The sequence below is a fragment of the Portunus trituberculatus genome, chromosome 46 (assembly GCF_017591435.1).
Source record: "Portunus trituberculatus isolate SZX2019 chromosome 46, ASM1759143v1, whole genome shotgun sequence".
NCBI lineage: Eukaryota > Metazoa > Arthropoda > Malacostraca > Decapoda > Portunidae > Portunus > Portunus trituberculatus.
Window position 1 is genome coordinate 10,844,058 of NC_059300.1, and position 14,888 is coordinate 10,858,945.

Below are 14,888 nucleotides of genomic sequence, written 5' to 3' on the forward strand. Positions count from 1 at the left end.
GAGAGAGAGAGAAAAAGAGAGAGAGAGAGAGAAGAGAAAGAGAGAGAGAGAGAGAGAGAGAGAGAGAGAGAGAGAGAGAGAGAGAGAGAGAGAGAGAGAGAGAGAGAGAGAGAGAGAGAGAGAGAGAAGAGAGAGAGAGAAGAGAGTCAGGTCAGAGGTCATAGAGAGAGGACGTGTTCACAGGTCGCTCCGTAGCTGTGGATAGAATTTGCACGTGGTTTCATCTCATCTGCAGACAGTGCTGTGATAGTGAACAGTGTTGTGATAGTGAACAGCGTTGTGACAGTGAAGTGTTGCAAGGCCATAGGGGCTACAGTGACGAGTTCAGTCTTTGTTCCGCTCACCCCTTGTGGTGTCCTCTTATCCGTACTCGGTGTTCTCCGGTGCCTTCCATTAACAGTGCCGGGGATTCATTCAGTGTTGTGTCAGTAAAGTGCAACGGCGGAGATTCAGTGTTGTGTCAGTGTACAATGTACAGTTCCACCCCCTACACGTCCTGATACTGCACTCTACACGGAGGATATAAATCCCCTGGGAATCTACCCCAAGCACCCACACACCCCCTTAACCAGAGTTAATTAACTCCAGTACCGAGACCCTGACCTGACCTGACCGCACCCTACCCAACCCTACGTCCACCGCGATTTGCCGCAGCTGTCACCACCACCATCACCTGCTGACTGCACCCAACTCCACCAACACCCTACAAGCATGGTTACGGAGTGTCTGTCACGTCTTATTGAAAGACCCACAGGCCTTTGTGGGTACAGGCCTGCTTTCTGGTGTGCAGTGTGTGGTCGGAAGGTAAATCTACAATCAGACAAGCAGTGCGTCACAGAAAGTTGTCCTAACTTATGTCATGCACGCTGTTTGGGTGGCGAGGCAGAGTTTAAATGTGGCAACACAGAACATCTTCGTGGATTGGCAGGAATTAGTGACTCAGTGACGTTCACCAGCCGCATCACTGAGGCAGACATACACCAAACCAATACAACAGCCCAGAGTCCCCAGACTGAAGAGGCCAACGAGGACGGTTTGGACGACCTACAGAAGGAGGAACTAGTGACCTTGTTAAGAACAGCTCGGAAGGAACTAGCCTCTAGTAATGCACAATTGACACACTACAGACAAGTAACTGCTGACCTGGAGGATAAAAGGAGTGTGTTAGTGGAGGCTTTGTCAGTAGTGGACACATTACTGGCCACACGAGCTAGCGAGGACTTGAACAGAGGTCTGTAGCGTGTACAGCGAGACCTGACAACATTGACCGTGAGGCTGGACTTATCTTCCCCAGGGAAGGCAGAGAACACACACCTGGCGTGGATACCGACATCTCTTTCCCTCCTCAAATATCCAGTACCACTACCTCACCCCACACCCACCCCAACCTGCTCCTGAATCAGCTGAGGAGCAGCAACCAGCACCTGCTCATGGTGGTGAGAGTGAGAGTGTGGAAGGAAGGGAAAGTCATCCTCAACAAGCAGCTCAGAACTCTCGTCCTCACCCTCGACACCTACAGAGGAGAAAACCAGCAGTTAGAAGTAACACCGTCTCTGGAGAAGTGGCAGCTGAGCCGAGGCAACAACTACATTCTAGGCAGCAGCAGCAGGCACGGAAGTGTCCGCAGTGCAAGCGCTGGGGCCATACCCGAGATCAGTGCCCGAGAAAAGGGTGTGATTACTGTCACGGCCGCTTTCACTCCTCTCAAAACTGCAAAACAAGATTAGCTGACCAAAGACAACAAGAATTAGTGTTGGCAGTGAGGGAAAGTAACCAGGAGACACTGAATGCACTGAAAACTGTCGCCTGGCAACTACAACAACCGCACTCACACACAGCGAGGACAGCTGGACCAGCACTGGCCCAAGGGACTCCCATTCCTCAGCACCCCTGGTCCTTCTCCCCTCCACCCCACGCTTTCCATTATGGAGCCGCCCCGCAACACCTCACACAACTACACCAAGGTGGCCGCTAGTGAAGTGAAAATAGTGTCGGCAAACTTAAGAGGTTTTCACACCAACGTCGGTGAACTCACGCATAATGTGATTATTAAACACCGTGCTGACATTGCTTTTGTGTGTGAAACTTTCTTAGATGTTAGTGTGCCAGTGAATTATGCTCGTGTGCGCGGATATTCGGCTTGGCAAAGAAAGGACCGATCTACCCAAGGTGGAGGTGTGGCCTTTTGTTACAAAGAAACGCTCAATGTTAAGGTCATTGAACCAGCCAAGCCTGTGCCCGAGGAGCTTGAATTATTAGTGTTAAAAGTCACTGACAGAAACGGGAAAGGTTTATTGTGTGTTGGGTGTTATCGCCCCCCGTCACAAGGCACTTTACTCATTGACTACCTGACAGTGAATATAGACGCAATGATGGTAGCAAATAAGTGTGAAAATGTGATAATAATTGGTGACTTAAACCAAAACACAGTGAGTGAGGCATTTAACACACTCATGGTTGTGCACGACTTGCACAACTATGTCACCTTTCCCACTCACCGCTCTGGATCATCCTCGATCCAGTCGTGACCGACCTTCCTCCGATACCATACAGTGTTCTTCCCTAGACTTTGTGGGCACTTCGGACCATGTGGCAGTCCTCACAAGGATTAGTTTCAAGAGGCCGCGTGAGGAGTGCTACACTCGAACACTGTGGAGGTGGGAGAAGGCAAACTGGCAGGCTATGCGAGCCTCCCTCAAAACTACTGACTGGGATGAAGTGTTATGTGGAGACACTGACCAGCAGGTGGGGCAGTTCACAGAGCTGCTTCACACCCTGCAGGACCGCTGGGTGCCCCACTCCACACACCAAACCAAGGCATCAGACCAACCCTGGTTTGGACCAGAATGTCGAGCTGCCTCTGACGCAAAGTACCGTGCCTGGCTCACCTTTAAGAGGCATCCCACAGCATGGAACAGGCAGCGACACAGGGAGGCAACCGACCACATGAGGGCTACTCAAGAGTGGGCCTCTGACCAATGGGTGACTGATCTCAAGAGGAAGCTGCGGGCGGCCAGGTGGGGTCAAAACGCTGGTGGAGTCTTGTTAAGGAGCAACAAGGTGTGTCTAGGGGGAACACCATTCCTCCCCTCCACCGGGATGACGGCACAATAGCGCAGTCTGCCCGAGATAAAGCTAACCTCCTGGCCAAGCACTTCACTGATAAGATGTGCGTCTCCGACCCTAAAAGATCTCCACCCCCACTACCAAACATAGTGAAAGAAAAATTATCATGTGCCACAACGAGTGAAGTGGAAGTGAAGGCAGTGCTCTCAAACCTTGATGTGACAAAAGCAGTGGGTCCTGATAACATTAGCCCACGCCTTCTTCGCCAGTGTGCTGATGAGCTGGCTCACCCACTCTACGATATTCAATCAGTGCTTACGGACCAGCAGGTGGCCAAGTATCTGGAAAGTGGCTAGTGTTGTGCCAGTACACAAGAAAACGAAAGAACAGTGGCAAAAACTATCGTCCGGTGTCCCTGCTGCCTGTGCTCAGCAAGGTACTCGAGTCCATAGTGGCCTCAAGAGTCACAGAGCACCTTGAGAAGCACCACCTACTGTGTAGTCGGCAGTTTGGGTTCAGGCCGGGCAGATCGGCCGCTGACCTTCACCTGCTGCTCACCTCGGAATGGAGTGCTGCTCTGGACGCAGGCAAGGCCACTGCAGTTGTTGCCCTTGACATCGAAGGGGCTTTTGACAAGGTGTGGCCTGCAGGCCTCCTTGCAAAGCTCCGTGCTGCAGGTATGGATGGGACCCTCTTGTTGCTGTTTGGAGATTTCTTAAGAGAAAGGAATCTCAAAGTAGTCATTGATGGCCAAGAGTCTGAACAGCATGCAGTAAAGCAGGTGTTCCTCAGGAAGCTGTCTCGGCCCCTGCTCTGGAACATCTACATAAACGACCTCCTGCACTTAATCCCCAGTGTAAGAGCTTATGCTGATGACCTCACGCTGGCTCAGAGCTTCAGCTCAGGGGAGGAGACTGCCACGGCCGACCACATGAACGTTACCCTGAACCGCATTGTGTCGTGGGGCAGCAAGTGGCAAGTAAAATTTGCCCCAAACAAAACACAAATGACAATCATCTCAAGGTCGAGGACGCCCCTTCAGCTCAGCCTTGAGGGGAAAACTATACGGCGGCAAGACGAGATGGATGTACTGGGGGTCACATATGACTTTGCGCTGACCTTCAGGCACCACATAGAGCGTCTAGCCAGGGAGGCCTCGGGTAAGCTGGCGTCACTCAGGAGGATGTCGTGGCTCCTTGACGACAAAGGCCTGGAGATATTGTACAAGGCTCAAGTTCGTTCCTCCCTGGAGTACTCGTGTCTTGCGTGGGGAGGAGCGGCGAGCAGGCATCTTTCCCTGTTGGACAGGGTACAGGCTCGGGCAGTGAGGCTCATAAAGGACAGTGGGGCCAGAAATGAGCCAAAGCTCCACTCCTTCAGCATCGCAGGGACGTAGCGGCCTAGCTGTGATGTACAAAATACAGCAACAGCGAATCCCGCATCTCCAAGCTCTCCGCCAGCCCCTGCGGCGGGCACAAGTGACCACCCGGGCTGTCACTTTAATGCCTGGTGAATTATTTCAGTGCCGATGCCGTACTTGGCACCATCAACGTCAGTACGTTCACCATTATGGTAAACTGTGGAACACTTTAATTGCTGCACAGATAGACTTCAGTGAAATGAATCTGCAGCAATTCAAGAAGTGTGAACATCTGGTTGCCATAAGCACCAGAGTAACAATTGTTAAAAACATTTAGAGTTAGGCTTTTAGATAGGGAACACTAAAAATGTTCCTTTAGCCTGTAAAGTGCTACATCATATGTAAAAATATTTTGTAACATACTCTTCAACTATGTATTGATTTGTGTAAAAAAAAAAAAAAAAAAAAGAGAGAAAACCACCCACCTGACTGAGAGAGAGAGAGAGAGAGAGAGAGAGAGAGAGAGAGAGAGAGAGAGAGAGAGAGAGAGAGAGAGAGAGAGAGAGAGAGAGAGAGAGAGAGAGAGAGAGAGAGAGAGAGGGGGGGAGACCATGCTGGATATAGGGATGATTGACAGTCTCAGACCATAACATGCTGGTGCTAGAATGTAAGTTGAATGGAAGAGATGGAACAAATGCCAAGGTCAAGAGGAAAAAGTGGAGGTTGAGAGATGCAGGATGGGAAAATTTCCAGGTGGACTTGAGTGAGAGAAGATGGTGTGGATGAACTGAATTCACGACAGATTTGTAGAGAATGTGAAGAATGCAGCAGCCAGTCAGATAGGGTATGTAAGAACAAGTACTAGAAAGCATAAAAGTAGGCCGTGGTGGAATGATGAGATTAGAGATGCTAGGAAGGAAAGGAAGAGACTGAATAGGGTGTGCAGACAGTTAAGAAAGAGGAGACATGAGAGTGAGGAGGCTGAAAGTGAGTACCTGAATGCATGGACAGCGTATGTGAGTCAGCAACGAGTGACAAAGCGAAAGATAATGAATGCTAAAGTTAAATGTGAGAAAAGTGTGATTCAGTCCCTTAGAGAGAAAGGTGTGGAAGGTGGTCGTGAATGGTACAGATTCCTGAGGGGTGAGGGAATGCCTGACAGTGAGAATGTGGAGAGCCTGAAGGTGAATGTGGCAGTGGTGACTGATAAGGAAGAAATGAGAAGGGCAATAAAAGAGATTGGAGGAGTAGGTGAGGTCTTTGATGTGGGTGAAGGGCGTGTGACACTGGAGAGAAAGGATCAGCAGGGAGGAGGTGGAGAAATGTGTGAAGAAGCAGAAGAATGGGAAGGCAGCAGGGCCGGATGAGATATCTTATGAATTGTACAAAAATGGAGGAGAGGTTGTGATTGATAGGATGACTGAGTTGTTTAACCAGGTGTGAGAGGAGGAGAGAGTGCCGAGAATGTGGAATGAATGCAGGGTGACTTTGCTGCATAAGGGAGGGTACAAGAGTAAGAATGAATTGAAAAACTACAGGCCAATTGCATTAGTTAACACAGTAGGAAAAGTGTTCAGTGCATTTCTGAATGAAAGATTGTGTAAATGGATTGAGAGAGATGGAGTGTTAGGTGAAGCGCAAAATGGGTTCCGTGTGGACAGGAGAGCTGAAGACATTATGTTTGTGGTGAATGAATTGATTGAGAGAAAGAAGAAAGATGGTAAGCAAGTTATACTTAGGTTTTCTAGACATAGAGAAAGCATATGATAGGGTGAACAGAGAAATGCTAGGTAGAGTGCTAGAAAAGATTGGGTTGAGTGCAAAGATAGTTAACATAGTGCGAAGTATGTATGTGGATACAAGAGCGAAGTATAAACTAGGAGATGTAGAGACAGACTGGGTGAAGAGTGAAAGAGGAGTTAGGCAGGGTTGCATATTATTATCACCAACCCTCTTTAGCTTATATACAGAGGAACTGGCTGCTAGATTGAGGAGAATGAATGCAGATGTAAATGTGGGGAATGATAAGATATGCGTGCTCTTGTATGCAGATGATGTTGTTGTTATGAGTCGCAGAAGAGCTTCCAAGTTTGCTTGATGTTGTAGATGGGTATGGAAGAGACTTTGGAGTGAGGTTTAACAGTGAAAAGAGCAAGGTAATGGTTGTGAATGGGTCAGAGGATGAGAGAAACTCACGTGTGGAGACAAGGTGAGAACGAGATGCAAAAGACAGATGAATACAAGTACCTGGGGATGTGGATGAGTCCGGTTGGCTGCGTGAAGACAAAGAATGAGAAGATAAGCATGGTGAGTCAGTGGGTAGGTCGGCTAGGAAGTGCAGCAAAGAGTAAATATGACGTGCTGCGAGAAGTTTGGAAGAGCGTGGCTGTTCTGAGCATCATGTATGGTATGGATACTGCATGGAATGAAAAGTGAACTAGAAAAGTTAGAAATAGGGCAGAATAGAGTTGCAAGAATGGCACTAAATGCACCTAGATATGCAGCAGTAGAGGCCCTTAGTGGGGAGACATGGGTTGGAGCACTTTTAGAGAAAGGTATGTATAAGCAACCCTACGGTATAAGGCTAGGTTAAAGCGAATGAATGATGCTAGAATAGTGAGAAAAGTGTTTCTGTGGAATGTCAGGAGTAGCAAGTGGGGGAAAAAGTGTGTAAGGATGGTGGTGAAGAGTGGCCTAATAGCTAGTTGGGCTTTTCAGCTGGTAGAAGGAAGGCACTTAGAGAAGGACTGGAGTATGATAGGAATGGAGATGGTAGAGAATGGGGTGTAAGGAAGTGGAGGAGTGAGATAGACAGTAGTGAAAGGTGTGGGACTGAGTGACTGGAAGAATAGGATTGAGCAAAAGAGTACCTTGGAATGGTATAGAGAGAAAGAGGCCCCAATGTATGAAAAGTGGTATGATGGAAGCCTGGGTGGGGATCTTCTCTTCCAAGCTAGGGCACAGTGCATGGATGTGAATGCAAGGAATTATAGATGGTCTGAGTCCCGCAGCAAAGAGTGCCAGATGTGTGACATGGGGGAGGATGAGACGGTGGAGCATGTGGTGCTGGAGTGTGTGAAGTATGCCAGAGACAGGTATGAGATGATGCAAGTGGTGCTGAGGGAGCTGGGGCATGACAGAGTGGAGATGACAGGAAGGGAATGGATGGTGGTGCTGCTGGGACTCTGTGGGGAGACGAATGGAAGGATGATTGAGGCTGTGAAAGAGTTCCTGGAGAGAATGTGGCGTGCTAGATGCAGGAACTAGTGGTGTGAAAGATGAGGATTGTCCTCCTTGTTATTTGTGTTTTTTCGTATTTTCCTTACAGGCGCTGCCGATACAAAGGCCTGACGCAAAAGTAATTCCTGCGTCACCTGTAACATCAAGATCAAGATCAAGATATAGGGGATTAGTAGTATGAAAGATGGTGTTTTACACTGTTTTGCAGTTTTCTTATCCTCTACAGGATCTGACAAGACTTGCCTCAAGCCACCTGTAGCATCCAGATCAAGCAGCAGTAGCATCTCTGTAGGTCTTCAGTCAGCCGTGGACAAGATTTCCTTTACCATCCATGCACAAACACCTGTGGAAATAACAAATGTACGTCAGACTTGGTTTTAGCCACTAATTTGTGACAAACTGAGCTTAATCGTGTTAAGAGTACAGAGAACTCCGTTTTTTTTTTCTTTTTAATAAATTTCCTCTGGAATTATGGCATATACTTTTTCTCCCTTAAAAAAGAAAACTTGGAGTTTTCTTTTTTAATAAATTTCCTCTGAAATATGGCATATATTTTTTCTCCCTTATCAGTTAAGAGGAATAATAATATTTACAAGGGAGGGATAAAACATGCAGTGAATGGAGAGAGAGACTTTAAACTCCATCTCGGGATTTAAGGTGGTTGGTTGGCATACATGTCAGTGAGGTGAATGGCAGACACTCCTGCTCTGATCTTCCCCACTTCACACTCGGCTTTGAGCCTGTGTCATTCTCCCTTGTCTCCTCCATGTTCCACTTCATTGCACCTGCATTTCATGGGTAAGGGCCAAGAGAAGAGAATATTTCCCCTTCTGCAGCTAAGATCAGCCAATGGAGTGGCGGTGTAGTCCTACACTCCAGGGCTATGCTTCTTCCTTCTGCCAGGAGCTCTGCAAGATGAAAGATAAATTAGAACTGTCACTCCAAAGATTTGATGAAATATTGTGAGAAGTCTGAGAAATAAAGCACTATTTCACAGGTACTAAGGATAAGGAATAAGACAAAGGGGTACTTGGACAATATCCTGAGCAGCACCAGCACCAACCTTGATATTCTTTGGGGTGCCTGGCATCACCTCAAACCAGTGTTACCAAGGGATAGCCTGGCACAAACTTCCTTCAGAAGTCTGAGCTGATGGTCCCATGTAGCAACACAGTGACTGCTGGTTCTGTGGAGTGAAAGTGGCAGTGGTGGCAAAATATTCCTAAATTGAGACATAAAATACATTTTAATATAACTTACATTTTGGCATGGGAGAAGAATATATTATAATTCACTATCTAAACAATAATTAATACTCGTAATAGAGCAATGCAAGAAAAAGAGGATCTCTTTCAAATGGAGGGCAAAGTGCTAGTATTATAGGACTTCAGGAAGATGCAACATAAAGGGTAAGCAAGCTCAGACTTGCATGATTTAAGCAAATAGGGATGAATACCATCTGACTCCATGGATGAAGTCACATCTAAGTAAGAGAGCAGTGTCTTGGTATCATCAGGGGTTATTTCCAAATTCTCTAATATTACCAAGATAAATCTGATGGGCCTCAGGAAAGACTAGTGTATACTGATGTAAAAGTATTTGCCATTGCCAGTATCATTAACAACCCTGCCATCATCCAGCTTCCACTTTCCTACAGCATATAATTATACAAGTAGAAGAATTTATTATTAGTAGTAGATAAGTTAATTATCATAAATGCTTTATACTCTACTCGAGACACAACTTCTGAATTGATGATTAAATACGTGGAAACGTCTCAGTGAAGCATCTTTCCAAAGAATTCCTACCATAATGAGAATGAATTACTATAAAATTGGTCTACAAAGACTTTCTGGTCTTCTTAAGTAAATGTGGAGGATTAACTTCACATTTAGAATGATTATGGGCTTGCACTTTTGGGACAAATTTCTCCACTAGGGATGTTAATGTGTTAGCCAAGAGGACACCGCATTCACATTTAGAAAATCAAACTCAAAGTTCCTATCCATAAAAGCTAAATCTGGAGACATTAGAATAGTTTTCCCTGTGCTAAAGTCTGTACTCCAGAGCTTGCTCAGAACAAAAGTTATCCTATATTGCCTAGAAAATATAACTACAAAAGGTTGGACTGTGCCTGCAATTAAGTAAAGGAGGCAGTACTTGTACATGCCCTGCTGTCATCATCAATAGCTAGTTAGAATGAGGTCCAGAATATTATCTGAAGAGTAACAAGTTGATTCAGTCACCCATTGAGACAACTCCAATGTCATAAAACATAAGAAAAACTGTGTCAGTATAAGAAAGGACATTACATATCAAAATCTTTTTTCCACTGTATGGTATACAGATTGAAATCTCCCATCACTAGTGCCTCCTTACCCAAGCAAAAGTAAAAAAGAAAACTAATGAAACTGTTATCATCTACAACAGAATTAGAAGGGGGGGTCTGCGTAGGTTCAAATCCCACCAAGTGCCGCCCTGAAACTTTTGTCATTTGTCAAGCGATTTAAAGTTACTTCTGTACATGTCACCATGATACCCAGGTTCTAGATGAAGGTGTATTTGCCTTACACCAAAGATGCACTTGGGTGGTGAGTTGGGCCTTAATATACACTACACTACACCACTACAAATAAAATTGCCTGTGCCACTAATGGGTGGAAGCTGGACAGTGCTTCTCATACTCTTCACTTAGACCTACAGGTGCTACAGGTCATAAAAAAATAAATAAATAAATAAAATAATAATAATAATAATAAATAAATAAATAAATAAATAAATAAATAAATATATATATATATATATATATATATATATATATATATATATATATATATATATATATATATATATAACAAATATCAAAGTAAGGAAGATGAAATGCTATAATATTTGGAATCTGGACCTTAGTTTCAATGCACTTAATAGATTTTATATACAGACATGTGCCATGCTTGGGAACATTACCTGAAGCATTGTAATTTGTTTCTAAGAACGAATATCAATAAAAGAGTTAGGAACAGAAGAGAGCAATCAGAATTCACTATGCCGAGTATAGAAATAATGAAATTTTGCAAAATAAGATACAGATAATCAAGTTTATTAATTATAGAGTTAAGGTTAACATGTGCTAAGTACAAATATGAAAACTGGTGCTGAGAATTACTGTTCAACTCTACTTGACTCCCTCCAGGCACATAGGAACTGTCTCTATTTATATGTTAAGTCCCAATGAATGAACACTGATTTAAAGCTGTCACTTTTCTTTAATTTATGAGACTCAGTCAAAATGGCTCTCCTGTCATCACCATCAGTCACCTTCCTCTGTAAAGTCCTCTCCTCTGGTCAGTGCAAACTATCTCCTCAAGTCTGACAACTCTCTGTAGGAGATACTGAGATTTGTTGGAGAACATATCCCTAACTTGACACTGACAGAGTCAGGAAGTCCACGTACAAACACTCTCCATCCTGTTTTCTCATTCATTTGCCTCTCTTACCTATTCATCAATTCTAGAATCCAATTCATCATTAAACAAGCTACCATAGGTTCTAGCCAAAGCTGGAGTGGCCTGAGCTGTGGAAGGAATAACTGTAGCTATTAGGTTTATTACTGCACCACAGAGATCCCATTTCAAACAACTGACAACTGTTTCATAGCAATCACCAGGTCATTATCAGCGTCGATGGAAGTCTGGAACCGGTTCTTCTCTAGAATCACTGCTCCACGCCGATCTGTATAATACGTATAGCACAGTGCAGTATATGTAACGTGTTTACAATCAGTGAGAGTTTTGGTGAGTGTTCGGCCTTAGTGTGTCGTACACAAGCCTTCAAATGTGGTGTGTTCGGCGAGTTTTCTGTAAGTCCAGCAAGCTGCTGCGAGCCACGGAGCTCCATCACACTCGGAAATGAGCAGTACACTGACTTGCATTTGTTTCTAGCTGGGGTTTGTGGGTAACTGGTGATTAGGATTCTTATTGTGTCTATAGTTCTTTTGTCCAATGACGTGTCACCACCTCTTAACACCACGAGCTGCACCAATGGGAATTTGCTATATGTATTTGTAGGTGGGGCACAGCTGGGCAGACAGGTGCACAGAGATCTGCGTGCGCAGTTCAGCCATGGCCACCAGTGACTAGTTGTAAAGGTTGCGAATTTGATAACTGGGAAATCATCACTCCCGCGATGCAAGTCAGTGTACAATCGAGAAGAGGACCAGCCAGGACCTTCATCCTTTCATTAAGGTATTGTGAGGAGGGTATTGGTAGAGGTAGGGCATATTGTGTGAAGCTATAAGAGAACCTGTGTGGGGGGAGGGAAACTGCCCCAAAGCAAGGACACGGTAGGTTAGGTTTATGTTAGGGTTAGGTTAGTGTTGGAGGGGGGGTCTGGGGGGGCACAGCACCCCCGGTTAGGTTTGGTCACATTGGGTTAGGTTAGTGTTGTAGGGGGGGTCTGGGGGGGCCGCGCCCCCCGGCTAGGTTAGGTTACGTTAGGTTAGGTTTATGTTAGGGTTAGGTTAGTGTTGTAGGGGGGGATCCGGGAGGCACAGCCATTCCCGGTTAGGTTAGGTTAGGTTTTTGTCCTTAGATTTTTTTGGATCCCCATATCTTGCCTCTTTTGGCTCCCCCAAAAAAATCCCCGATTCCCACAGTCCCCCAAGCTTGTTGGGGGGGGAGAAGGGGGAAGGGGAGAGGAAAGGGGAAGCAGTGGTTCTGTAGTTTTACCCTGGAACCTTTTGTACTGGATGTCTTAAGCCTACATAATGTACACACAAATAGCACACTATGTCCAGTGAAGGCAGCTATGTTGGTAACTACATTATCTGGTAACCCCTACACACTGGTGATCGGTGAAACCACCCCACACCGGTCACAGCTTATGCCATATCTTCCGCATCTAACTTGCACGTACCACAAGTAACTCCTATTGAAGCACCATCGTTCCTAATCTTAAATGCAGAGGTTGAACATTACTATTAGTAGCACTAGTTGATGATAAGGCACGATCAGCATTAGCGGCATCAGGATTGTTTTCCGTACACTCCCCACGGAAAAGCGGCATGTAAAACATCCCAACATGATCGGTAGGCTTACCTTTCGAAATTCGACATGACCCAGTACTGCCCACCAGGGTACAATGCAGGGATGAAGATAGAGCAGAATGTAGTATAGTGAGTTACAATCCCAATAGCAACACTGATCAGTATAACAGCAAGGTGAACGGAGCGAGGGTGTACACGCCCGTTCGGGAGCTAAAGAAAGCTAAAAGCAAAATTGAAAATAACATCATGAAATATACGAGAGGGCAGGACCAAACCAAAACGAAGCTAAAATTAAAAATGTACTAAAAGCACTAAAGAAAAAAGAAACATACTACTTACGTTTTCCCACGTCGATCACCAAGCACGTACTGAGGTGGCGACTGGCGAGGTCTGAGGAAGCGCTTCGTTCCTTTGTTCACAATCTCATTCGATGTCTCGCTCTCGTGTTTCAAAATTCATACAAAGCAGAAAAGCATGAACAATGTAGAACTTTTGATTAATCATCTTTTTACGTAGAGTCTATCATACATTAACTTCAATATCTGACAAATAATTCCATCCTACGTAGATAACATGGGAAGGGCAAGGAAACTACACCGAGCAAATACGTAAATGACTGGGAAAGAGACAACTAGGGACAGTACTTAAAGTGGCTATTTTAGAAAGATGTGAGTGGAGGCTTACCAGTTAATGTAGCAAGGAGTAAAAGTATTAAATAGGGTTGATAAAAAAAAATAATAATAAAAAAACTCGGTGAATGGTGTGGCTTCCCTTCAGACTTCACGGGTGGTCTGATGCAAGTTGGCCCAAGTAAACACTGACAAATAGTTAGTGTCGGTGTTGTTGTTTTTTTTTTTTTCCTCACTGTTCATGCACAATCCTTCCTAAACCATCAATAGTCATAAAAGTACATTTGAAAACCACAAATAACCGGCTAGATGTTGTTAAAGATTATCAAGTTGTGGGAAAGGACAAGAATATGGACATTGAATAGACACACACCATAAGGAGCAGTGCAGCCATTAGACTCTTAGTTTAGTTGTTGACTCGCTTTGCACGTTTTCTTATTCAAATGATATGTCCTGATGTAGAGAAATGAGTGCAGTGTTATCCAATCACACATTAGGCAGAACTCGTATTAAAATCATAACATGTAGTGAAGGCAGCCTCTACCTTGCTGATAACGAAGGCCAAGGCCACATCACCGATGTTACACCATGCAACTGTGTCGCTGGCTCGCTGGGGCGCCGTCACATACTGTGACACGGGTGTTACATGTGCGTCTCTTGCGAATATATCACGCTGTCTAAAGTGCAACATATATACGTAGATTGTAAAATAATAATTATATCTTCTGTTGATTTTTTTTTTTTTTTCTTGCGCTTCTGAAAACGAGGAATGGTATCCTACCCTGCACAGAAGTGCCGTATGAACACAAAAGAAATAGTTACTTGCAAAATAATATGATAGACATGTCCATAGAACACGAATAGCAGGGCCGCGTTCCTACAACGTATCATATCCTTGAGAATAATGCATAAAAAAGAATGTCTGAGACACGAAACGAAAGTAGTTACTTATTTCGCTCAAGCTTCCCCTCTACAAAGAACGTTAGGAAGCAGTAATAACCATAGGTAATGCCAACTCTTGTCCACTTTTCCACTCCTTGACACTTGATCACCTGTCCATGCTGGCAAAATAAAGGATGTAGTACAGTACACAAAGATCTGGCAGGAAAAAGAGCTCAGAAAGTATTCGATACAGAGGAAATGTCCACTTGATCACCTACTCAGTGTTTCGGTCATAGCATGTTCCGGTGGTGGTCAGTGCCTAACTATTCAATTGTTGTGATCTCCATATATATATATATATATATATATATATATATATATATATATATATATATATATATATATATATATATATTTTTTTTTTTTTTTTTTTTTTTCTTCAGAAGCGCAGTGACCAATTGACAAAGAAAAAAAAATCAACAGATCTAATTATTTTACAATCTACGTATATATGTTGCACTTTAGACAGCGTGTATATATATATATATATATATATATATATATATATATATATATATATATATATATATATATATATATATATATATATATATATATATATATATATATATATATATGTATATATATACCACACAATGACAGTTTG

The 14,888-nt window shown here is 44.2% G+C and overlaps 1 long non-coding RNA gene across 1 annotated transcript; it reads right to left on the minus strand.

The window, feature by feature from the left end:
- Positions 1-7,911: 7,911 nt before the first annotated feature.
- LOC123520279 lies at positions 7,912-13,537 on the minus strand. The gene is made up of 5 exons (XR_006679215.1): positions 13,395-13,537; positions 13,050-13,150; positions 8,730-8,852; positions 8,341-8,574; positions 7,912-8,009 (listed from the first exon to the last, which is right to left on the minus strand). It is a non-coding gene; the product is annotated as an uncharacterized LOC123520279 (long non-coding RNA).
- Positions 13,538-14,888: the final 1,351 nt, after the last annotated feature.